Here is a 6,545-nt window from a genome sequence, read left to right on the forward strand (position 1 = left end):
GCCAGGGTTGTCTAGATCTCCACGTGTGTATCTTTAAATGTGTGGGAAATACTCTATGGTGAAGGAGGCAGCATGATGTGGAGTCTTAGAGGGGTTGGGTCATTTACTCAAGGTCACACAGCTGGCTGGAGGGAAACGACAAGGCCCCCGAGCAGCCACAAGACTGTTTCATGAGCTGCTTGCTCTGATCTAGAGTGCCCCTTTGCCACCCACCAGGGACTTTCGACAGCTCAACTCTAGAGGGCAGAATGGGTGGAGTTCAGTTTTACACAGTTCTTTCCCAGGTTACAGGCAAGGACGCTCCAGCCAAAAGTAGAAATGTATCTAGTCTAGTTTCACATCCTGGTGTCTTTCTCTTTCCTACCCGCAACACATTAGGATGTTTTTGTTCAACCAAAACAATAAAATTGCTTTTGCAAGGGAAGAAAATTAGGCAACTTGCCAGTTTCCTGTTCTTGTCTGTACATTTCCTGGAAAGGGTAACTAGGTCTTCATTGATCAGGTGGGGGCAGGGCAATTTCCAACCCAGGTCACTATGACGCAGGCAAAGTCAAAGGCCAAATCAGCTTAGCTCTGGTCTAATCAGTGTCCACATCCTGCAGACTCTTCAGTGGATTCTTGCTCTCCGGGCACCTTCCTTATTGTCTCAGTAAACGCCCAAGGTCTCTTCCTTAGCAGTAATTTCTTTTTCTCTTCTAGCTACTTTCTCCACAACCACCTTGCTAGCAATTTAGACATGTCAGGGTTCCTATGGACTCCTTAAGGTGGTGGGGAGACTGTTCCAGAAGATGGATGCTAGGGGTCAGTTGTGCTGGCAACTGGAATGCTTGTCTGTGGTTAACAGACACAAGCTCTACCTTTACCTCACTCAGATATGGGTAATGCAACCAGAACTAAGCTCCTAATAAGTGCAAGGATGGGCGGAGTGTGGTGGCACACACCTTAATTCCAGAACTGAGAGGCAGAGGCAGAGGATCTCTGTACTTTCAAGGCCAACTTGGTCTATATATCTAACTCTAGGACAGCCAGGGCTATACAGGGCAACCCTGTCTCATAAAATAAGAACAACAACAACAACAACAAAAATCACATCAGGATGCTATATCAGTTGGCTTCTGCTTTATTTAACAACAAAAAGAAAAAAGAGAAAAACTAAGCAAACATTTAGTGCTTAGAACATTTAGCTTCCAAGGGCCATGCAGGTTGGGCTTGGCTGGGTAACCCTTTTGTTCCCAGCTAGTTTACTTGGGCATCTGGCCTGCTGTCAGATTTCTGGAAACTAGTTCATCTGGGATCACTCACCAAAGATGGTGTATCTCTGCCCTTCAGAGTCTGGCTCCCTGAAAGATGGTCTAAGCATGGCAGTGCGGGCATCATACAGGAGAGCTGGTCAAGTCCCAAGAGAAGCACAGTAAGATGCAGGGCCTCCAGTGGTCACATTCGAAAGCCCCTGAGCTACTTAAGTGCATCAGTGCCATTGCTGAGTGACGTGTACTCAGGTCTGTAACCTAGCAGTAAGACCTGGAGCACTTGCTCAGATGACTGACTGTTGAGTACTTACATGGACTACAGTGATGTCCAAAGGGAAAAATGTTGTTATATTTATAGGTTATCTGATTGAACTATGAACTATATGCAAAATGGGTTTCAATAAATGTATTGGCCCAACAACAAAAAAGATGCAGGGCCTCTGGAAATCCAACCTTGGAACTGCATAGAGTCGCTCCTTCCCTATTCAACTGCAGGTGACAAAGGGAAGGAATCAGCCCTAGGTCTTTATGAAGTCACCAAGGAACATTAGATACAGGGAGCAGGGAAGGAGTGCCACCAGATCTACTTGAAAAGGCTCTTCCCTGACGTCCGTTCTAATTCTTCCAGAAACAAAGTAAGTGCTTTGGAAAAGGAACTGTCTTCAAGGGTTTGTGGCACAGGCTGGGCCCGCCTACTAAGCCCAAACATTAAGAGAACAAAGCAGCAGGCCCAGGAACAGCTAGCTGGAGAGAGCCCGCCTTCACCTGCTCAGGGATTTTTATAAATTATTCTAGCTTGACATTGACTATGGTGGGAACATTTACACCATGAGATTTGGCTGGCTCTTCTCATCAGGTGCTTTTTCTCCCAGACAGCTGTTTTCCCAGCATACCACTGCCTGTCAGTCAAGCAACCATTACCTCCTTTAAATGAGTGAGCAAGACAGTCCAAGACAACACGGAAAATGGTAACACAGCGATCAGACACTGTGGTGTCAATGCTCAGAGTGAACTGAGATGATGAGCCCGGAGAGCATCGGGAAAGGACGCCAGGGTCTCCACAGTGTAAAAATGAGGACATGCATCACAAGGAGGAAAAATAAAGACCACCACAGCAGACATGAGAAGGCAGCTTGCATGTGGGAATAGGCCAGGTGAAGGCACTAAATAATAATAATTCATAATAATAATAACAACAATACTCAGAGGTTTTATTTAGTGACAGCCTGGCTTCATGGGACAGAGAACCCTACACAAAACGCCATTTCATTTTAGTCAGTCTTTAAAGCCTAAGGCACCCTGAGTTCACAGGTTCTCCCCCAATTTGGCACTAAGAAGGCCTATTGCTACTCAGTTCCCAAGCCCAGGAGCATCCATAACACAGCCGTACACAAGAAGCTAGTTCACACACAGCGGCTCTGTATTGTTCAGACCTGCCCATCAGCCCCTGCTCTGGAATCTTCAAGAACAGGCACATAAGTTCTTCTGGTCTTCTCTTCCTCTCGTGGGAGATAGCACACATCTTGATTTGACCTCAGCTTCCCCATTCACTGTGTAAGCTTGGCCACGCTGTTTAATCTTTCCTGACTTCCAGGCAAATGGAGCAAAGCAAGAACCAGAGTTGCAAGAATTTCGTAGGAGATGATGGCTGAGTCAGAACTGGATCCAGGGTGGTGGCAGCCTGAGGGAAATGGCCCAATAATGGGGTGATGATGACAATGATGATGATGGTGGTGGTGGTGGTGGTGGTGTGCGTGTGTGTGTGTGTGTATGTGTGTGTGTGTTCCTAATCAAATGCAAATGTCAATGTGGGTGTTGAGAGAAACAGAAATTTTCCCAAACTCTGACTCCAGCCTCCCTGGGCCTCCATCTGTTTTCTCTGGAAAACAAGGTCTCTCTCTCCTTCCCAGGCTTGGGTAGACAAGGTGACTGGTGTGGGAAACAGGACCCAGTCAGCCTAGACCTTGTGGAGTGTCTCTGTGTGGGCAGCTGCCACACATCTTGACCGCTTCTGACCACCTGCACCAAGGAGCCACTGCAAAGAATCTCTTGCAGGTGGCTACCCAAGATCCCAGTCCCCAGCCCACACCCACAGGTGGGAGAGTTCTCTTCCGGACATGACCACTCAGGGTTCAAGCCACCAGTTCTCAGGTTGCCACTGGGGAGGGGTTGGCATGGGAAGTCCCCTAGGTCAGTGATCTAAGCAAATATTTGTCAGATCAATGTTCAAGACTGACCTGTTAACTGCAAACATTGTGAATGCAACATCAGGATGGTGAGCAGCAAGCTAGCCCTGAATGTCTTTCCCAGGGTCCCCAGGAAGTGGTTTTCTGTCACCCTTGCCCACCTCTTCCCTCCCTCTGCCTGGGGTCCACTGGTCCTCCACACCACACTTAACCTGGAGCTCTCTGTTTTGCCCGTAGAACACACATGGTCCTAGTCCACATCATTATCTCCCCCAGAGAGTAGCTAGCAGCCATCCAGGCAGCCTCTGGTTCTGCACCCTTCCTGTCCTGGTAAAAGAAAAGCTTTCATGCTCTCTCCTTTCTATGAACACCTGGGTAGGCATCCCCAATGGCAACCAGCTAATGAGGACCAGACATCCCTCTTGAAGACCCCTGAAAGAGCCCAGGAGTGAGACAGGGAACTGGACCAGACCCACAGAACTCATATTCCCCTCTGTGAAAACCACCAAGTGTGTCTCAGAGCCCCAGAACAAGGCTGGCCTGCTGAGTGCTTTGCTCTAGTTGCTAGAGGGCTAAAAATACCCTGGCACTGCCAAACATCCTCCAAGGCCCAGGGGAGCCTATTGGGGAAATGGTTACCCAGCACCTGGGCTATTAAAAGGCAAAGGCAGAACCAGCCAGCCTCCTAGGTGACCGCTGTGCCCTTTGTCCCCGAGACTCTGCATTCTGTTCACATCCTGCAGAGGCCTGGGCTTTCCTGCTACCTCACCCTGGTGATTCTCTCTTCCCCAGGCTGGATCAGTCTCACTCCTACTGGGAACACAGGTTGCCCACAGAACTAAGCTTTCACAGATGCCAAAACAATAGCTTGCTTGCAGAATACAGTGGGTTGTAGAGATTTCTGATTCTTCCACCCCAGCTACAACTAGCTAGAAGGTCAAAATCCAATACCCCCTAGTAGCTCTAACACAGCAGCTTCCACTCAAGGTTTGTGTTCACAGCCCGTGTCCATTAGTCTTAACCATACCTGTATATTTATTGCCCAAACAGTTTTACATGCAAATAGTCATTGCAGTGAATCATTGATATGGTTCAAAGGTTCTGGTTTCTGATGTACCTTAAATATTGGACCATTACAGGAACTCATCTTAGATACCCTACTATTGCCCAAAGTCAGTGTAATCTTGTGGCTTGGCAGGGTGTTTGGGGGCAGGTTCTATGTGAGTTCCAGGATGTCATACATCTCTTAGCCTTTGGTGTCAGCTTCCCTGAGGCTTTGTGTTTGTAGCCTGTGCGCAGCACCATTGCACACACACACACACACACACACACACACACACACACACACACACACACACACTCCATATACTATCAGGGAAAGTAGTGTAGGCTGCAGCTGCAGCAGCTCCAAGCTGGGGGCCAGACAGTGGTCCTAGGACTGGCCCTATTCAGTGATGACATCTGGTTCTGCACGACCCTCTCCTCCATGCATTCCAGCAGTTCATAGATAGAGGCAGATTTTGGGGTAGACCAACTGGAAACACTGGATCTGGGCCAGGATGGCAGCAGAGTTGGTTGGCTTCTCAGGGCTTTTCTCACCGTGCTCTCTCCTAAGTTTCTAACACACTACCTGCTAAAGGCGTCCCTCAGACCCCAGGACCATCTACAGCTCCCTGCCTAGTGCCCTCTCCACTGGTGACTACCAGCACAGTGGTTAGTTTTTGTAAACAGAACAGAATAAAGTCTTTCCAGAGAGATGCCCATATGATATGAAAGACGAGATCTCACATCCCTGTTTCTTTCTGGAAGCAAGCCATCTATTGATTGTGGGTCAAAGGTAAGAAGTCATGAAGAAAGGTCTGTGCTGTGGCACCGACTTGAAATTCCAGCCACACCAGCAAGATTTAGTAAAGGAAGGAAGGAAAAAAAGAAAGAAGGAAAGAAGGAAGGAAGGGATCAAGGGAGGAAGGGAGGAAGGGAGGGAGGAAGGAAGGAAGGAAGGAAGGAAGGAAGGAAGGAAGGAAGGAAGGAAGGAAGGAAGGGAGGGAGGGAGGGAGGGAGGAAAGAAAGAGAGAAAGGGCGTGAGAGGAAAGGATGAGGAAGGTGACAAAGGGATCGACTGGGAGGTAGGAGCCTTGGTTCTGGGGACAATGGGATGAGGGTGGGGGCCATGGAATTTGGGGAGACTCAACACCTCCTATCCCGCCTGCATTTCCTTTTGATCTCTTTTTGCCTGAAAGTTCTTCCCATCTCCCTGACCCAACTCCTCACCCAGCTCTATGTCTCCCAGCCCTTAACAGCAAGTCCCCTGCAGTGTGTTCCATTACTTATCTGCTAATTATATTTCTGTCCTTTGTAGAATATAAGCTACCAGAGCAGTGTCTGGATCCAGAACATACGAAATAACTGTCTGCGGCGGAACAGATGAATACATGGTTGAGTTCTTGGATGGCCTGGGGCTGGAAAAACAGCTCTTGCAGAAGACCTGGGTTTGGTTCCCAGCACTAGACACGCCTTGGTGCACAGACATACATGCAGGTGAAACACTCATAGGCGTAAAACAAAATAAGTTAATCTAAAAATAAAAAGATGGCTTGACAACAGACTTGCTTGGAATTCACACAATTAAACCGTGGCAGAAAGAAACACCCATTAGTGGCATTCTGTGTCTTCTGACTCGATGGGATTTTAAAAACACTAATGACAGCACAGCGACTCCACATGTCCATGCCTATTTCGATACAGGTGCACAAGGTATAAGATCAGAGTAGCCAACGTATCCCCCGCCCCAGGGGTACTCTCAATTCTGTGTATTGGGAACATTCAAAATCCTCTCTACCAGCTGCTTTAAAACAGCCAATTCCTCGCTGATAACAGAGTGGTGGTCCTGTGAGCTATAGGACCTTGGAAACTCCTTTGCCCCTCTCTGCACCTGCTGGCTGGCTGGCCTTACTCCTTCTCCCCCACAGCCTGGCAATCACTGTTCTGTTCCTCTTTATTACAAAGTGTTTATTCAGGGTATGGGGTGTCACTTCACTAGTCCAGTTTTCTGTTCTTGGGGCTGGAGGGATGACTCAGAGGGCAAAGCAACTGCCACTAAGCCTGATGG

General features: G+C 48.3%; 1 long non-coding RNA gene across 1 annotated transcript; it reads left to right on the top strand.

The window, feature by feature from the left end:
- Positions 1 to 1,692: 1,692 nt before the first annotated feature.
- Positions 1,693 to 5,969, top strand: LOC121140259. Its single transcript, XR_005877051.1, has 3 exons — positions 1,693 to 1,885; positions 2,123 to 2,404; positions 5,796 to 5,969. It is a non-coding gene; the product is annotated as an uncharacterized LOC121140259 (long non-coding RNA).
- The last annotated feature ends 576 nt before the right edge of the window (positions 5,970 to 6,545 follow it).

Source organism: Mesocricetus auratus, unplaced genomic scaffold, assembly GCF_017639785.1.
Source record: "Mesocricetus auratus isolate SY011 unplaced genomic scaffold, BCM_Maur_2.0 Super-Scaffold_100004, whole genome shotgun sequence".
NCBI lineage: Eukaryota > Metazoa > Chordata > Mammalia > Rodentia > Cricetidae > Mesocricetus > Mesocricetus auratus.